Below are 19247 nucleotides of genomic sequence, written 5' to 3' on the forward strand. Positions count from 1 at the left end.
CAAAACATCTAAAGAATATGACAGACATTGGGCATGGGTTTTAACCCTGCAGGTGTGCACTCCATGTGGAAATTACAAGTCAAATAGTTGAAGTAAATTAGAGATAGAGGCAGGTGCTTGTGCTTGTGCTTGTGCTTGGAGACCTGCCAAGAAACCCTAATCCCATTAAGTGCTTGTAGCTCCAATACAGGACTTCTCCTTAATAATAATTTAAAAAGTTTGATGGCTGAAAACTCACAGAAATTGTATAATACAGTGGTACCTTGGGTTAAGCAGTTAATTCGTTCTGGAGGTCCGTTTTTAACCAGAAACTGTTCATAACCTGAAGTACCACTTTAGCTAACGGGGCCTACCGCTGCCACTGCGCCGCTGCTGCACGATTTCTGTTCTCATCCTGAAGCAAAGTTCTTAACCTGAGGTCCTATTTCTGGGTGGGGGAGTCTGTAACCTGAAGTGTCTGTAACCTGAATTGTCTGTAACCCGAGGTACCACTGTATTACCTTAACTTGGATTCAACTTTCATAAGATCAGTTGATTGCTTCAAAGAATATTTGTTGTATCAAAAGACCTATATACACAAAAAATAATCTAAAACTAGTTCTACAGTATTTCTTAATTTCTTCCAGCTCATCTATGGCTCATTTCCCCCAGAGAAAAGTCTCACAAGTATTACCCGTTACTTTTACTGCATGGTTCCCAACTCAGCTCTTCAGTACACAGGGATTATCAGACTGCTTAAACATTTTGGATGGACGTGGGTTGGGCTCTTTGCAGATGATGGAAACAGTGGAGAATCTTTCTTGCATGACATAGAGATCTTGCTTAGACAGAATGGAATTTGTGCAGCTTTCGCAGAGAGAATCCCACAAGAACCTCATTCAGATAGTATTGATGAAATGTATGAGACGTACTTGAGATTGTATTCAGCGTTCAGATATAATGCAGTCAATACATTTATAATCTATGGAGAATCTTTGGCAATCGCATGGCTGAGAACTGTTATATACATGCGAGATCCTGCAGATCATGGACTTAGATCAATTAGAAAAGTGTGGATTATGACATCTGAGATTGATTTCATATTGTTTGACTTTCAAAGGGGTTGGGACCTTCGACATTTTGAAGGTGCCATTTGCTTCACAATTCACTCAAATGATCCTCTGGGGTTCAAGGAATATCTTCAGAGTAGAAAACCTTATTGTTGCTTGAGAGATGGATTCTTCATGGACTTCTGGGAGAAAGCATTTGATTGTAAACTTCCAAAACCCCATGTCTCAATAGAAGGCAGAGAAACCTGCACTGGGGAAGAGACTCTGGAAAAGCTTGCTGGGCCTCAGTTTGAAATGCGCATCACTGCCCACAGCTACAGTATCTATAATGCTGTCTATGTGGTGGCCCATGCTCTTCACGTCATGTGCTCATATCAATCCAGCCATAGATCAATGATGAGCAGAGAAAGGTTTGAACTTCCAGAAGTGCAGCCTTGGCAGGTAATGTGTGTGAACTGTCCCCCCCCCCCCCCGGCCAAGATTGTTTGGTTCAATCCATCCATCAGTAACCACTATTAAGCATCTGTTAGTAACGACTGCTAAGCATCTTATTTAATGATGGTTTGTGGGTTTTTCATTTCTCCTGTTATTGAGACTGAAAAGAATCTTACCTGCCACTGTATCACAAATTTTCCACTTGCCATAATGTAATATCCCACTTTTTATATTCTGCATTTCTTAGATGATACTATCTAAACAATATCAGGTAGGAATGGTTGTTCTAGATTTATTATTTCTTTATATTCCACATAATTTAGGGTTGGTTAAATTGTCCAGTGAGGTGAAAGAAGGGTTTATCCTTGTTAATACATCATCCTTTTTCTTACTGGTGGAGGAATATAGAAGTTCATTGAGTCATTTGTGTATCCAGTAACATATATCTCCTGCAAAACAAACTCAATTAGTTTCTAGTCTCCTTGTATGTTCTTCTCTTTCAACTAGATGCACTCATATCTTCAAGACATTTCCTTTAACAATTCAGCCGGAGAGACAGTGTTCTTTAATGAAAAAGGGGAAAGGAGCGGTGGATTTGACATAATGAACATGATCATGTTTCCAAACAATTCTTTCCTTCGGGTGAGAGTTGGAAGGGTGGAAGATCCTAGAGCTCCTGAAGAAAACAGATTCACAATAAATGAAGATCTAATTGTTTGGCACAGGAGCTTTAACAAGGTGTGGAATCTACACATTATTGGGGATGGAGGGTGAAGGAAGTGGCTTCACAGCTGGATGTGTCAATTGTATTCCAAGCATTCCCTTTCACTGCATAGTTGTGCTGCATGTCTGTGAAACTGCCCATGCTTTTGAATGCAATAAAACCAGACAGCTGCTGCTATTTGATGTGGACAACAATGCAATAGAAGATCCAGTGGTGCGGCTGGGTAGAAACATTATCCCATTGGCGGACTATGGTGCGGGAGTGGGGTGTGGTCCACCCTGGGTGCCATCCCAGAAGGTGACATTGTGGCCGCCCGTCCCCCCCGGGACACTCGCCGCTCACCGCAGACCCCCGGCACACTCGCAGCCCATTGCGCACGCCCCGGGACATGCGCTACTTGCGGCATACCTCTGTCGTGTACCATGCCCCCTGGGATGTGCGCAAGCCACACACCCAGATGTACGCCACTCCCAGCACCAGAACAGGTAGCTTTGACACTACATCATTCCAGGCAAAAGTCACTGGGTTGATTGACTGGCCTTTAAAAAAAGGAAGAAAGACGATTGGCACTTGCATGGTGCAAAAATAAAAATAAAAACACCTTCACAATTTCTTTTCTCTCTAAGGGTAGTTGCTTCCCATTTCTGTGTGCAATGAGCACTGCCACCAGGGATATCAGAAGAAAAGGAAGGAAGGAGAACAATCTTGCTGCTATGATTGTACTCCATGTGCAGAAGGGAAGGTTTCAAACCAGACTGGTAGGTTTCCCCATTATACAGAGTTAATTTCTTATGGAGTCAAGTAATTGTGAATTTACAAGTATTAAATAAGAATGGTGCATAAGTTTCTACCTCCCAGGATTTGCTCAAGTGGATTTCAGAAATCAATAAAGCAGCAGTAACGCATCCTAATTTGGGTGTAATCTCCATTGCAGCCAACATTATCTAATTACCCAGGATGAACGAAGCAGCTAGAAGTAAAAGAAGAATTGAATAGATGTTGAGTGGCATTGTTATATGACCGTCAGATCATTGGGAATTTGCAAGAATTTGATCTTCAAATTCTCTCTCTTTCCATGTTTCTTTCAGATATTGATGACTGTTTCAGATGCCCAGAGGAAGAGCATGCAAGCAAAGACAGAAGTGACTGCATCCCTAAGACAATAACCTTTCTATCATACCAAGAGCTTTTAGGGATTAGTTTAGCCATGATTGCTGTTTCCTTTTCCCTGATCTCAGTCTGGGTGTTGGGAACCTTTTTTTGGCACAGAGATACGCCCATAGTCAAAGCCAACAACCGGGACCTCACGTACACACTGCTCATCTCCCTCCTGCTCTGCTTCCTCTCTACATTGCTGTTTCTTGGAAGACCTAACACAGTGACCTGCCTCCTCCGACAACCAACTTTTGGCATTGTCTTCTCAATGGCTGTTTCTTGTGTGTTGGCCAAAACCATCACGGTGGTTGTAGCTTTCATGGCTACCAAACCAGGGTCCAGCATGAGGAAGTGGGCGGGGAAAAAACTGAGCAATTCCATTGTCCTTTCCTGCACTGTTATCCAAGGAAGTGTTTGTACTGTGTGGCTGACCACTGCTCCCTCATTCCCTGATTTAGACATGAACTCTGTAGCAGAGGAAATCATTGTGCAATGTAATGAAGGCTCCGTTGCAATGTTTTACGCTGTCCTGGGCTACTTGGGCCTCTTGGCTACAGCCAGCTTCATTGTGGCATTCTTAGCCCGCAAATTACCAGATACGTTTAATGAAGCCAAGTTCATTACATTCAGCATGTTGCTGTTTTGCAGTGTTTGGTTGTCCTTTGTTCCAACCTATCTGAGCACCAAAGGGAAGTATATGGTAGTGGTGGAGATCTTCTCCATCCTGTCCTCCAGTGCTGGCTTATTGGGCTGCATCTTTGCCCCTAAATGCTACATCATAATGCTGAGGCCTCAGATGAATAGCAAAGAGCAACTCATAAGGAGAAAGAATTGAAGAATAGTGTATACTAGTGTACTGCTATATAAATGGGGATTAATGACTTAGGATGCAAGAGCCTACAATAACATTTTAATATAAACTCATTCACAAGTTCTGAAACATTAGATGCAACAGAACACACGTAATTAAAATTTTGAAATTTTTTATGCAGCTCTAGAATGAAATAGTGTGCAGCTTAAGAAGAAAGCTACATGAAATGAAATATATTCATGATAAACATATGCAAATTCTTGTATGCAAGAAAAGGTGTAAATTATTGAGGATTTTTTTTTTTTGAGGAATTTTTTTCAGCCCAAATTGATTGCGAAATACAGGTAGAAGCCCTTTAAACTGGAGTGTGCAGCTTACATAATTTAGTACTGAAAATATTATTATTATCAATGTAAGTAAACATATGGCCAGGAAGATCAGAAGGGGATGCAATGGCTCCTCCTGTACCACATGTAGGGGCTTACATTCTGCAGGATCTCCACTGAAAGCTGTTCACCCCACCCTAGAAATTTTTGAATATAGGATTGTGATATGAATTTGGATGGTGTGTGTGTGGGGGGGGGGGGGTAGGCTGTATGCCTAAGCATTCTAATTCCTGGATCTAGCATGGTTCATTTCCTGGAATAGCCAGGCTAGCTTTCTAGTGAGATAATGACCCATTTATTTTTGACCATTAAAGTAACAAAGGAAGTGGGTCTGGCAGCCCACATTGCTTGGTGTGCAACAGATTCAAACTTATGGGGTGCCACTTAATGAGGTGGATTTTACATGTAGGAATGAAGTGTAAGCTTGGGAAGGGAAGGAGCTGATATCAGACAGGAAGAAGTGGAGTGACTGAAGGAAATAGTTATGAACACAATACACATCCTGACTCATACCTTCTACTGCAGAAATGCAGCTGGCCCAGTTGATCTCTCCTAACCCTTTTTTTCAGTTTCTCCTTCATTCCATCAAATGCTTCCCCATCTTTCCTGCCTGTTGTCATGCCCTTGACTGCTCTGGATCACTGTGGATGCCCCAATCTGTGGCAATCAGTCTTCATCCAACTCAGTTAAAGTTCAGATCCCTCCAAATCAGGCAGATTTGGTTTTGGATTCAGTATTTCACCAGATCTGGTGCATAATAATAATAATAATAATAATAATAATAATAATAATTTATTTGTACCCCGCCCATCTGGCTGGGCTTCCCCAGCCACTCTGGGCGGCTTCCAAAAAATAATAATATTAAAATACTCTAATACATCAAACATTAAAAGCTTCCCTAAAAAGGGCTGCCTTCAGATGTCTTCTAAAAGTCTGGTAGTTGTTGTTCTCTTTGACATCTGGTGGGAGGGCGTTCCACAGGGAGGGCGCCACTACCGAGAAGGCCCTCTGCCTGGTTCCCTGTAACTTGGCTTCTTACAGTGAGGGAACCACCAGAAGGCCCTCGGTGCTGGACCTCAGTGTCCAGGTAGAACAATGGGGGTGGAGACACTCCTTCAGGTATACAGGACCGAGGCTGTTTAGGGCTTTAAAGGTCAGGACCAATACTTTGAATTGTGCTCGGAAACGTACTGGGAGCCAATGTAGGTATTTAAGACCGGTGTTATGTGGTCTCGGCGTCCGCTCCCAGACACCAGTCTAGCTGCCACGTTCTGGATTAGTTGTAGTTTCCGGGTTACCTTCAAAGGTAGCCCCACATAGAGTGCATTGCAGTAGTCCAAGCGGGAGATAACCAGAGCATGCACCACTCTGGCGAGGCAGTCCGCAGGCAGATAGGGTCTCAGCCTGCGTACCAGATGGAGCTGGTAAACAGCTGCCCTGGACACAGATTTAACCTGTGCCTCCATGGACAGCTGTGAGTACAGAATGACTCCTAGATAGATAGATAGATAGATAGATAGATAGATAGATAGATTCTTTATTGTCATTACACAAGTGCAACATTGCACAAGTGCAACGAAATTGGATGCCATCCCTTAAAAACAACAAAAGCAAAACAACAACAACAACCAAACAAACCACATTCCAGCCACACCCACACCCACACCCATCAAACTCCCAGGTCACACTATCGAGTTACTGCATTTAAGAAGGCCACAGCTCTTGGATAGAAACTATTTTTCAGTCTATTTGTCCTTGACTTGATGTTTCTGTATCTCCTGCCAGAAGGCAGTAGTACAAACAGACTGTGTCCCGGGTGAGATGCATCCTGCAGGATATTGTTTGCTTTCCTAAGACAACGGGAACCGTACAGTTCTTCCAAAGATGGGAGGGGATGACCAATAATCCTTTGGGCTGTGGTTATGACCTTCTGGAGCACCTTCCTCTTCCTAGCTGTACAGCTGGAGAACCAGGCACAAATACAGTATGTGAGAATGCTCTCTATGGAGCCTCGGTAGAAGGACACCAGCAGTCTCTCACTCAGATTGTTCTTCTTTAAAAGTCTGAGGAAATAAATTCTCTGCTGGGCCTTCTTCACCAGAGCAGTGGTATTTGCGCTCCAAGTCATGCCCTGATCGATAGTCACTCCCAAAAACCTGAATTCCGCCACCCTCTCCACCCGTTCCCCGTTGATATACAAGGGCTGAATGTCCGCCTTTTTTTTCCTGTAATCCACCACCAATTCCTTGGTCTTAGTCGTATTAAGAGCCAGATTGTTCTCTCCACACCAAGCACAAAGCCGCTCCACCTCGTCCCGATAGGCGGACTCATCCCCTCCTGAAATGAGCCCCACCACCGTAGTGTCATCAGCAAACTTGATGATTTTGTTGCTGGAATAAATGGCTGTACAATCATACGTATAGAGAGTATAGAGCAGGGGACTCAACACACAACCCTGTGGTGAGCCGGTGTTAAGGCTAAGGGCTGTGGACATATGTGACCCTACTCTAACCCTCTGAGAACGTTCTGACAAAAAGTCCAAAACCCAGAGACAGGTGGAGTTGGAGAGTCCAATCGCCTCTAGCTTGGACACCAGTCTATGGGGGAGGATAGTGTTAAAAGCAGAGCTAAAATCCACAAACAGCAGCCTCACATAACTCCCCGGCTGCTCCAGATGGAACAGAGCAGCATGGAGAGTGGTAGTGATAGCGTCTTCCGTGGATCTATTTGCCCTGTATGCAAACTGGTAGTTGTCAAAAGTTGATGGAAGACAGGAAATAATGTGACGGCGCACCAGTTTCTCAAAACACTTCATGATGATTGGAGTCAGTGCAACTGGTCTGTAGTCGTTCAGACTACTGATTGTGGATTTTTTAGGCAGAGGAACAATAGTTGACGACTTCAGGCAGGGTGGGACAATAGACTGGTGTAAGGACTTGTTGAAGATCTTAGTAAAGACCCTCGCCAGCTGATCCGCACAGCCCTTCAACACCTTTCCCGTGATGCCATCAGGTCCAGCAGCCTTCCTCGGATTCACCATCCTCAATACCTGTCTCACCTCATGCTCCTCTACAGTGAATGAGGGGCCCCTATGGGCTGGTGGCTGTAATACCGGCGTCTCAGGTGGCTCCTTCTCGAAGCGAGCAAAGAAGAAGTTAAGCTCCTCCGCCAGCAAAGGGTCACCGTGGGCACATTTACCCCATTCAGGACCAGGGAATCCTCCACACCTGCCCGCCTCCTGTCCCCCAAGAACAGTACTTCTGTCTTGTCAGGATTCAACCTCAATCTGTTAGCCGCCATCCAGCTTGAACCAACTTGCCCAGTTGTTGAACTAACTTGCCCAGCAAAAACAAACTTTTCCGTCACACCTGAATGCCCCCTGTCCCTACAAAACAGTACTTCTGTCTTGTCAGGATTCCACCTCAATCTGTTAACTGCCTTCCATCCTCCAACTGCCCCCAGGAACTCACACAGGACCTTCACCGCCTTCACTGGTTCTGATTTGAAAGAGAGGTAGAGCTGGGTATCATCCTCATACTGATGAACACCCAGCCCAAACCCCCTGATGATCTCTCCCAGCGGCTGCATATAGATATTAAAAAGCATGGGGAAGAGGACATAACCCTGAGGCACTCCACAAGTGAGAGCCCAGGGGTCTGAACACTCATCCCCCCCCCACCACTTTCTGAACGCAGTCCAGGAGAAAGGAGCGGAACCACTGTATGACAGTGCCCCCAGCTCCCAGTCTTCCTCCAAATAATTTTGAACTTCCCATAGGTCTCCTCTTATTTTGATTGATCCAGGGATACTGGACTATGGGATGTAATAATTTTTTGATTTGAAATGTGGGTCCTAAACATCATGTCTGCTCCCTCTTGCAATGAAGGGCAAATATTTGTCTTGTCTTGTTTGGAACCTCTGGATTTTAAAATGAGAAGGAAAGGAAACAAAGGGTTTCTGTGGTCTCTAGATCTTTTCCAAATTCTGTAACAGTGGCATAAGATAATGCAGTAAGTTTTAAATAGAGGGTTGGTAGAGTTTAAGTGGGCCAATGCAGAGTGTAGTGGTGTTTGTAGTTTGTAGATATTGTTAATCTTATATGCTACACTCCTGGTATGTAATTTATAGTTTACCTGAAGGTTTGATGTTGGTTTCTGCTTCCTTCACTGAGCAGCGAAGTGCTTGTCACAAGACAATGTTTACATTCCACAGTCAAGTGCTGTTGGGTTTTCTCACGGGAAAGGAGACTGGATGTGACGTACACTGGTTTCCTGTTTTTCACTGTTCTTTGCAGTTCAGTCTGATTCTCTCCATGCTTTAGAGGAGAGAGGATGCCTTTCTCTGCTCCGGCAGAGGGAAGATGTTTTTCTGTAAATTACCAGCTTTGAAGTGTAAATAAAGTAATATAGAGCATGTTGGCATGTACTTTTCATCATTCCGCTGTGCACTGGACACTGCTTATCACCAACATTTGGTTATGGGCCCAGAAAAACGCAGTGTTTTGAGAATGGACTCCAGAAGTCGGGCTCCTGGCAAAGGAACAAAGGAGCAAAGAATTGGAGTGCCGGCAAAGGATCGGAATGCAGAGGGCCGGATCGGACGATATCTCTGCGCGTCAAGATGATTTGATGAGGTATGTGCTACAGCTCCGGGCAGCCTGCCAGCTTCTAATTAATGGCTTTATGGCTGGACTTTGAACTTTTATAGCCGGTTTTGCCGTGGCACAGGCAAAAGGCTAGAAGGATAAATTTTTCCTATGCTGGGGGAAATCGAAAGTAAAGCAGCTGCAGCAGTGTCGCAGCATGAATTTAAGACAGCAGAGAGAACTTTCACTTTTGAACTTGCCTTTGGAATGCGGTTTGAAGCAGCTGCAGATAAGCAAAGCAGTTAAGCAGAAAGGCACAGGTTCACAGGCAGAAGCTGTTTTTGAATTTGCTTTTGGATTGAAGCAGCTGTACACAGACGCAGCTTGTATAAAGCAGCTTGATTTAAAGCAGCAGAGATGACGCAGAAGGCTAATGCCAGAGTCATGATGGCTAGCTGCAGAAGGCTGGCTGATGCAAGTGGGGAATCTGATGCCAATCAGCCACATGCTCAGCTCAGAGTAGCCTGTGATACTGCCATGATTCAGAATGAAGCAGACCGCCAGGGTGATAGCTGCATGGGCAAGGGGGAGTCTTCACAGACGTCATCCCAAAGTGCAGTGGAACCACCAGATGGCGCCAAAGCTTTGAAGGCAGTGAAATGCTACACGTGTGGACGTCTAGGCCATATGAAGAGGGAATGCAGATATCCCAGGGCCAAGACAGAGCAGCGCAGCGAAAGCTCATCGCGTGGAAAAGGCCGAGGCAAAGGCAAAGGTCCGGTGTCCAGGACAACGCAGCACAAGGCAATGGTCTCACGCTTCACTCCAAAGGTTGCAGAGGTCCAGAAGACATCTAGATCTTTCTTCGTTGTTGATTCAGCGGCGACCCACCACATGTGCAACGATAAGCGACTGTTCGTGTCTTTTACACCGCAGGAAGGTGCGATTCACCAGGCGGATGACCACACAATTCCCAGTAAAGGCTACGGAACTGTTGTTCTTCACAGTTTGGACTTATCGGTACAGGATGTGCTTTATGTGCCAGATGCCAAGCATAATCTGCTCAGCGTTGGACAGCTGAATGAGCGGAAAATTGACGTTTCCTTTAAGAACAAAAGGTGCATCATCACAAAGAAAAATGATTATGTATTGCATGCTGAATATGTTGATCGTTTGTATGTTTTGTATTTTGATGATGTTGTGCAGGATGACACTTGTTGCATTGCAGGTTCTAACAAAAGTTTGCATGCAGAATGTATTCACGATTTTCATCGAAAATTTGGTCATTTGCATTTTGAGGCAGTATCTAAAATGCCTGCCTTGGTTGAAGGTATGACTATTAAACCCTGCAGGTACCACATGAAGTGCAAGGCATGCGCAGCAAACAAAGTGAAAATGGCTGCGAAAGGTAAGGTGTCTAGTAGGCAAGCTACAGAACCATACCAGGTTGTTCATGCTGATTTGGTTGGACCACTAGCGCCCTCTTTGGGTGGAAACAGGTACTTCATGGTTCTCATTGATGCATTTTCCAGGTATATTTATGTGTACAATCTCAAGCAGAAATCAGAGGCTTTTCCAAGGTTCAAGGAATTCTGTGCTTGGTTGGGAAATGTGCATGGTAAGAAGGTAAAGACTCTTTTCAGTGATCGCGGGGGAGAATTCACTTCTCAGCAGTTTGAAGCTTTTCTGACTGAGAAAGGAATTCAACACGATTTGTCTAGTCCTTGCTCGCCATGGCAGAATGGACTTGCGGAACGAGCAAATCAGACATTGCTTCAAGGGTTAAAAACCTTGCTGCATGATGCCAATCTACCAGAGAGTTATTGGGCCGAAGCTCTCTCATGTTTCACTTACAGTTATAATCGCAGGTTATCTTCAGCGATTGGTTGTACCCCCTATGAGAAGATGTTTGGCAAGAAGCCATACATCAAACACATGAAAATTTTTGGTTCTGACATGTGGGTTCACTCACCACAAAACTCCAAGTTAGACAAGCGTGGATTGCATGGTATCTTTCTAGGTTATCAGAAAGGGTCTTACAGAATAATGATGACTGACTCTAAGACAATTAAGCTCACAAGAAGTGTTGAGTACAATGCCAAGTGGGGGGGGGAATGTGGGAATTTTCCAATGTTATCCTGATGACAGTGATGAAACTGAGGATAGTCAAAAGCAACCGCAACAACCCACACCCACTGATGAAGGTTCTGAGTCTGAGTCTGAAACTGAATCGGGTGATTCAGAGGATTTCAAGAGTGCGAAAGCCTCTATGCGACCCTCTGAAAGCTCTGATCAAGAATTGGAGGAACCATTGTTCACAATAGGTCAGTTTTCTCCTAAGAAGGAAGAGGAAAGTGTTGAAGACTTAAGGCTAATTCGCAGGTCACAGAGAGCAACAAAAGGCAGACCTCCAAAGAGATTTGCTGATGAGTTTGCTAAGATAGCAGTAACAGCTGTTAAAAGCTCCAAGAAGGTGTTTGAACCTTCAAGTTTCCAAGAAATCCAGGATTTGGATTCAAAGGAAGCTGAGCCATGGTTAAATGCCATGAAGGCTGAGCTTGATTCCTTGGAAAGGAACAAAACATGGGACCTTGTTCCAGTAGTTCCAGGAATGAAACTGCTTGGAAGCAAATGGGTCTTCAAAGCGAAGACTGATCAAAATGGCAAGATAGTCAGACACAAAGCCAGATTGGTAGCCAGAGGTTTTGCACAGGTACCAGGTGAAGACTATCACGAGACCTACTCACCCACCGTGAGGTATGAGAGCATTAGGCTTATGCTCAAGCTAGCTGCAGAAGAGAATCTACACATTAGTCACCATGATGTGAATACAGCTTTTCTGTACGGATCTCTAGATGAATCACTTTATATGCTTCCACCTGATGGCGTACAGGTAAAACAGGGATTTGTTTGTGCTCTGAAGAAGTCCCTTTATGGTCTCAAACAAAGTGCACGGTGTTGGCACACAAAACTCACTGAAGTATTGTTTTCTCTAGGTTTTAAGCAAGGGAAAGCTGATCCATGTGTATTTGTCAAAGAGGAGGGGCAAAAGAAACTGTATTGTTTGTTTTATGTTGATGATCTTTTATTCTTTTGGGAAGATGTCACAATGTACAATAACGCCCTAGCTCAACTGAAAGAGCACTTTGACATGAAAGATCTTGGTGAGGTAAACAACTACCTATCTCTGGAAATAGAGAGAGATCAAGATGGTAACATTCTAGTACACCAGTCACGTAAAATTGCTGATGTGTTAAGCAAACTAAACCTGATGGATGCTAACCCTGTAGACACACCGATGACAACAGGTTATCAGGTAGATGACACTGGAGAAGCATTTTCTGATACTACACTGTACAGAAGTGTGCTAGGCAAGCTAAACTTCATTGCCAGATGTTCAAGACCTGACATTGCTGTTAGCTGTAATTTGCTAAGCAGACAAGTCAACAATCCTACTGTTAAGGATTGGAAAGCTCTGAAACGCATAGCACGGTATTTGAAAGGCACTATGCATTACAGACTGAGATTTAACAATCAGAAGTCTGGTGGTCTTGAGATATTTGCAGATGCAAGTTTTGGAAGTGACACTACAGACAGGAAAAGTACGTCTGGAGTTTGCTATAAGTACAATCAGGGTCTATTTGATTGGTCATGCAAGAAGCAAACAACAGTTAGCTTAAGTACTTGTGAAGCTGAACTGAATGCACTGTCTTATTCACTTAAAGATTGTGAATGGTTGTTACAATTGTGCAAAGACATGAAAATTCCTGTCAAATGTCCAATCCAGGTTTACCAGGACAACAAAGCATGTTTGGCTTTGCTGAATTCTGAAGGTTGTAAGCAAAGCACGAAGCACTTGCAATTGAAGTTGCAACATGCTAGAGAACGTATTCAAAAGGGACTCGTAACGGTGTCCTATATGCCAGGTAATGAAATTCCTGCTGATGTATTGTCCAAGATTGTATCAAGGGATCAACACTGTACCTATGTGCAGAAGTTGGGTTTGTACTGATATTGTACGAACACGCTGCCCAGTGATGTTCACAGAAAGGGGGAGGATGTTGGTTTCTGCTTCCTTCACTGAGCAGCGAAGTGCTTGTCACAAGACAATGTTTACATTCCACAGTCAAGTGCTGTTGGGTTTTCTCACGGGAAAGGAGACTGGATGTGACGTACACTGGTTTCCTGTTTTTCACTGTTCTTTGCAGTTCAGTCTGATTCTCTCCGTGCTTTAGAGGAGAGAGGATGCCTTTCTCTGCTCCGGCAGAGGGAAGATGTTTTTCTGTAAATTACCAGCTTTGAAGTGTAAATAAAGTAATATAGAGCATGTTGGCACGTACTTTTCATCATTCCGCTGTGCACTGGACACTGCTTATCACCAACATTTATCACTACAGGGTGGTTGTTGTTGTTTTTTAAAAAAACACATACTTTATTTCCTTAATTTTGGATGTATACATTGCTCCTCATGTTTTCCCCTCCCAATGATTCATTTATGTATATAGTGCTTTTCATTTTCCTTTCCTACAATATTTTTTTCAAAACTGAATAAACCTTTGGATCACCAATCTCTCACCTATGGGGGGTGGGGGTAGGTGTGTACCTAAAGACTTCGCCTATTACTCCATTTTAAAAAAAATAAAATTGGAAGGGTGTTATGTACTGAGTTGAATAGGATCCAAACTGCAGCAGTCTGATTGGTCCTAGAACAATAGGCTCCAAAAGGCAGCAGTCTGATTGGTCCCAGAACAATAGGATTCAGAATGCAGCAGTCTGATTGGTCTTAGAACAATGCAGCAATATGATTGGTTGGCAGGAACCACCCAATCATGCTCCAGAGATAAGTGAATCCACAACCTGATTGGCTTACAGTAGAATTCCAGAATTAGCCAATCATGTGCAGCCCATTGTGTAAATAATGTATATAAAGCAGATACTTTGAGGGGACATTCATTCATTCCTCCTCACCACTATGAGCTGAATAAAGAGCATGAAATCACTTTGCAACTCTGAGTATATTTCACTGGCGACGAAGGTGGGATCCCGCTGAGCTGACTGCCACACACAGCACCGCAGCACCGCCACCTGCCGCACCGCTGCCTCGCACCGTGTATCCAGGCTTCAGCTCCGGGACACAAGGAACTCAGAATGGCAACCGACAGCAGCTTCTCGCCGTTCAACCCAGCAACGGGAGACTGGGAAGCGTACGCCTCCCGTTTTACCTTCCTCCTAGAAGCCAAAGGGGTCACCGATGAAGAAGATGCCAAGAAGAGGGCGATATTCTTCAGCATCTGCGGAGAGGAGACATTTGAAATTGCCCGGGCTCTCCTTGCGCCTGAAGATGTCACTACTGTTCCATACAAAACAATAATGGAACAGCTTAAGGGGCACTTTTCGCCACAGCCCTCAGTGGTGGCTCGTCGAAATGCCTTCTACGCAAAGCGGCAAGCCCCTGGGGAAACCATAATTGGGTTTGTGACCTCTCTCCGCCAAGCCGCCCGGTTTTGCAACTTCTCAGAGCTGGAGAACATGCTTCGGGACCGCCTCGTCGGTGGCCTGAAGGATGAGAAGGTGCAACAACGCCTCTACGCTAAGAAGGACCTAACGTTCCAGGTCGCTCTGGAAGAGGCCCTGGCAACGGAAGCTGCCAAGAGGTCGACACAAGAGGCACGGCCGAGCCTGCCATCCCAATCGAGGGTTCACCACGAAGACCTCACCGACGACTCAGGAGCTGACAGGGAGGAAGTGCACCGAGTACAGCAGCACACTCAAGCAGCCCACATACCACAGCTGCCTCGACGAGAAGGAGGGAACTGCGCAAGCTGCGGGGAAAGTCACGAGAGGAGGACCTGCCGTTTCCGCAACGTAGAGTGCAGGCAGTGCAGAAAATTGGGACACATCGCCCGGGTGTGTCGGGCTCGGCCCACCCGACGCCAGGCATCAGATGACCAATCCAAGAGCCCCAGGTCCCGGGGCCCAACGCACCAAGGCAACTCGACGGAGCTCACGGACGTCCAGGTATACCAGTTGCCCTACCCCAACATAGAGAAAATTTATGTAGAGGTACGGATAGAGGGGGCCCCATGCCGCATGGAGCTTGACACGGGTTCAAATCTATCCATAATCTCGGCAAGGACCTTAAGGAAACTGTGTCCTACTGGGGGTCCCAAACTCAGGCCGGCCCCATTCACCCTCCGGGACTTCCAGAAACGTAAGGTCCCCACAATGGGGGTGGGGACCTTCAGGGTGCAATACCGAGGGCGGACGCGGCAACTGGACTTGCTTGTGGTCAAGGGCCCCTACATTAGCTTACTGGGATTGGCATGGTTTGGACCACTGGGACTAGCCATCACCGGGGTGAACCACACTACCTTACAAGTGGACGCGGATGCCATATGCAAGGAATTTCCAGAGGTTTTCGATGGGAAATTGGGACAGTATACGGGCCCCCCCATTGCTCTACAGCTTGACCCCGCAGTACGACCGGTCAGGCTAAAGGCCCGCCGGGTCCCGTTCGCCCTGAAACCCCGTATAGATGAGGAATTGGACCGACTTGTGGAGCAAGGAGTGCTGGAGCCGGTGCCTAATGCCCCCTGGGAAACCCCAATCGTCACACCCGTCAAGCCTAATGGTTCAGTCCGCATCTGCGCAGACTACAAATGTACCATAAACAAGGCCCTCACGGCCCATGCATACCCAGTGCCAGTGGTCAGCCATGTCCTTGCCACCCTGGCTGGGTCGAAAATTTTTGGCAAGCTGGACTTGGCCCAAGCATATCAACAGCTTCCAGTAGATGAGGCCACAGCAGAGGCACAGACAATTGTGACGCACAGAGGGGCGTTCAGGGTAAAGCGGCTGCAATTCGGTGTCAGTGTGGCACCAGGCATATTCCAGAATCTAATGGACTCGCTCCTTAAAGGGATTCCTGGCGTCACCCCCTTCTTCGATGATGTGTTGATTGCCGGGCCCACACCAGAGGAGTTTGAGGACCGCCTCCGCACCGGTCTGCACCGTTTCCAGATGGCGGGTCTCAAGGTGAAGCGGGAAAAATGTCTACTAGGAGTGCCTCAGGTGGACTTTCTGGGATTTATGGTGGATGCAGAAGGGGTCCACCCAACTGGGGACAAGGTACGGGCCATTTGTGATGCCCCAGCACCCAAGAGCAAGACTGAACTTCAGGCCTTCTTGGGACTATTGAACTTTTACCATTCCTTCCTTCCCCACAAAGCGGCGGTAGCGGAGCCCCTACACAGACTCCTGGACAAGCGGGCCCCTTGGGTGTGGGGCCAGCGCCAGGAGGCTGCATTCCAGGCAGTCAAGGACCTGCTTGTCTCAAACTCGGTCTTGGCACACTTCGACGAGAGGCTGCCGGTGGTGCTAGCATGCGACGCCTCGCCCTATGGCATTGGCGCTGTCCTGGGACACCAACTCCCGGATGGGAGAGAGGTACCGGTAGCATACTTTTCCCAGACACTCAACGCAACCGAGCGGAACTACTCGCAAATAGACAAGGAGGGGCTCGCAATCGTGAAGGGAGTAAAAAAATTCCATGATTTCTTGTACGGGCGGCCCTTCACCGTGGTGACTGACCACAAGCCGTTGCTTGGCTTGTTTGCTCCTGAAAAGCAGACCCCCCAAGTGCTGTCTCCTCGTGTCCTCAGGTGGTCAATTTTCCTTGCCAGCTACCAGTATGCACTGATTCACCGCCCGGGGAAGGCGATGGGCCATGCGGACGCCCTCAGCAGGCTACCACTACCAGAAACCACTACCAGAAACAGGCCCCGACCCAGCACCTGCACAAGAGGTTATGAGCCTGGAGCTGCTTCCTGACCGCCCCATTCAGGCACAAGAGGTTGCACACCATTCCAAGAAAGATAGGGTCATCTCCCGGGTCCTGGACTGGGTGTGGAGGGGATGGCCCAGCAGCAGCCCCAGGCCAGAATTCGCCGGCTACACAACCCGCAAACATGAACTGTCAGCCCACAAGGGGTGCCTGTTATGGGGAAGCAGGGTTGTTGTTCCCCAGCCCCTCCGCAAAAGGGTCCTCACAGCCCTACATGAGACACACCCAGGGGTAGTAAGAATGAAGGCCCTGGCCAGGAGTTATGTGTGGTGGCCAGGGATCGACGGAGATCAAACACTGCCAGGCCTGCCAAGAATCCCGCCCAGATCCCCCAAGGGCCCCAGTCCAGTCCTGGGAGTCTGCCCGAGCACCATGGTCACGCCTACATGTGCACTTTGCTGGCCCCTTTCAGGGGAAAACATTCTTCATAGTGGTGGACTCCTACACCAAATGGCTGGAAGTTGCACTGGTACCGTCCACTTCTACATCCGCAGCCATCCGGGTACTACGCAGGCTCTTTGCAACCCACAGGCTCCCTGACACTCTCGTCTCAGACAATGGGACTGCATTTACGTCAGGAGAATTCCAAACCTTCACAGCGCAGAACGCCATCCGCCACATCCGTTCGGCGCCATTCCACCCTGCCACCAATGGCCAAGCAGAACACATGGTGCGGACCACCAAGGACACCCTTCGCCGCATGACGCAAGGGGATTGGGAGTACCGCCTTGCCACATTCCTCTTAGCACAGCACAGCACCCCCAGCTCAACAACTGGCCGGAGCCCCGCTGAACTACTAATGGGTCGGCGCCTTGCAATCAGATTGGACCGCCTTCATCCCGATAGAGCTCAGGATGAGGTAGTGGTGGGGGAAGGCAGGAACCCCCGGACCTTCAAGGCCCAGGACCCAGTGTACGCAAAGAATTTTGGGGCAGGCCCAGCATGGGTACCTGCCACAGTCACCAGGGTCACTGGCCCCGTGTCGTATGAGGTGCTAACGGATGGGGGGCAATGCTGGCGCCGCCACTGCGACCAGATACGGCGACGATTCCCGGGAGAAAACCAGGAGGAAGAGGACAGGTCAGAGGAGTCCCAAGGGAACAGTGGGGCAGTGAGGCCCATAGAGCAGCAGAGGCAAGCAGGAGAGGCAGAATCAGTAAATACAGAGAGGACCCGTGAGGCCGAAAGGACACCGGAACCAGAACCACGACTGAGCAAGCCGGTTGCGCCAGACCAAACAGCCCCATCACAGCCAGCATCCTTGGAACACGAGCCAGAACCTGAACCCCGGACCAGGGAACACCCCAGGCCACAACGCACACGTAGGCCGCCGGCGTACCTCGAGGACTATGAATGCGACCTCCCGGGCAGGACTGGAACTTAGAGGGGAGGGGTGTTATGTACTGAGTTGAATAGGATCCAAACTGCAGCAGTCTGATTGGTCCTAGAACAATAGGCTCCAAAAGGCAGCAGTCTGATTGGTCCCAGAACAATAGGATTCAGAATGCAGCAGTCTGATTGGTCTTAGAACAATGCAGCAATATGATTGGTTGGCAGGAACCACCCAATCATGCTCCAGAGATAAGTGAATCCACAACCTGATTGGCTTACAGTAGAATTCCAGAATTAGCCAATCATGTGCAGCCCATTGTGTAAATAATGTATATAAAGCAGATACTTTGAGGGGACATTCATTCATTCCTCCTCACCACTATGAGCTGAATAAAGAGCATGAAATCACTTTGCGACTCTGAGTATATTTCAAAGGGGAAGTTGAAAGCTGTTTCTGTTTCATGGGTTTTGACAGAGAAGAGGAGTTGCCCACAGATGACCACAGAAAGTGATCCTGTGGGCTTGGAAGTGAGTAGACTCCCTTGCCATGCTGAGTTGTTCCTGCCCATTTCCCTTGAAAGGGGGTTGCAGGGTGTGTGTCATTGTGGGATCAAAGTATTTGCTTGTGTAGGCATGCATAGCACCTGCTATGTCTTTGAGCAGCACAATGCCTATGTATTGCTCTGATCAGGAAACCCATCCTTGTTGGTGTAATGTGAATAATGGGTTATATTACACAGTGCCTGGGCTTGTGTCTTGAGGAGCTGAAGGAACTACAAAGGGAGTTCCACCATTGAGATATCAGGAGCACGTGGTCCCTGCTGTTGTGTTTTAATTCTTGTGATAGGTGAGAACCATGCTGGATCAAGGCAAAGGCCTATCTCATCCAGCAAAGGCCCATCTCATCCAGCAATCTGCTCTGTATGC

The 19247-nt window shown here is 47.0% G+C and overlaps 1 protein-coding gene and 1 gene segment (V, D, J or C); one reads left to right on the plus strand and one right to left on the minus strand.

Annotated features, from left to right (window-relative positions):
* LOC310828875 (Ig mu chain C region secreted form-like) overlaps window positions 1-19247 on the minus strand; it is a 1309992-nt gene that overhangs the window by 299030 nt on the left and 991715 nt on the right.
* LOC310830888 (uncharacterized protein) overlaps window positions 6074-19247 on the plus strand; it is a gene marked incomplete at its 3' end in the record, with an annotated part of 297349 nt that continues 284175 nt past the window's right edge. The window contains exon 1 of the mRNA XM_083710723.1: window positions 6074-6809. The remainder of the gene's footprint in view (window positions 6810-19247) is intronic.

This window comes from Podarcis gaigeae, assembly GCF_964106915.1.
Source record: "Podarcis gaigeae genome assembly, chromosome: 13".
In the NCBI taxonomy this organism is placed as follows: Eukaryota; Metazoa; Chordata; class Lepidosauria; order Squamata; family Lacertidae; genus Podarcis; species Podarcis gaigeae.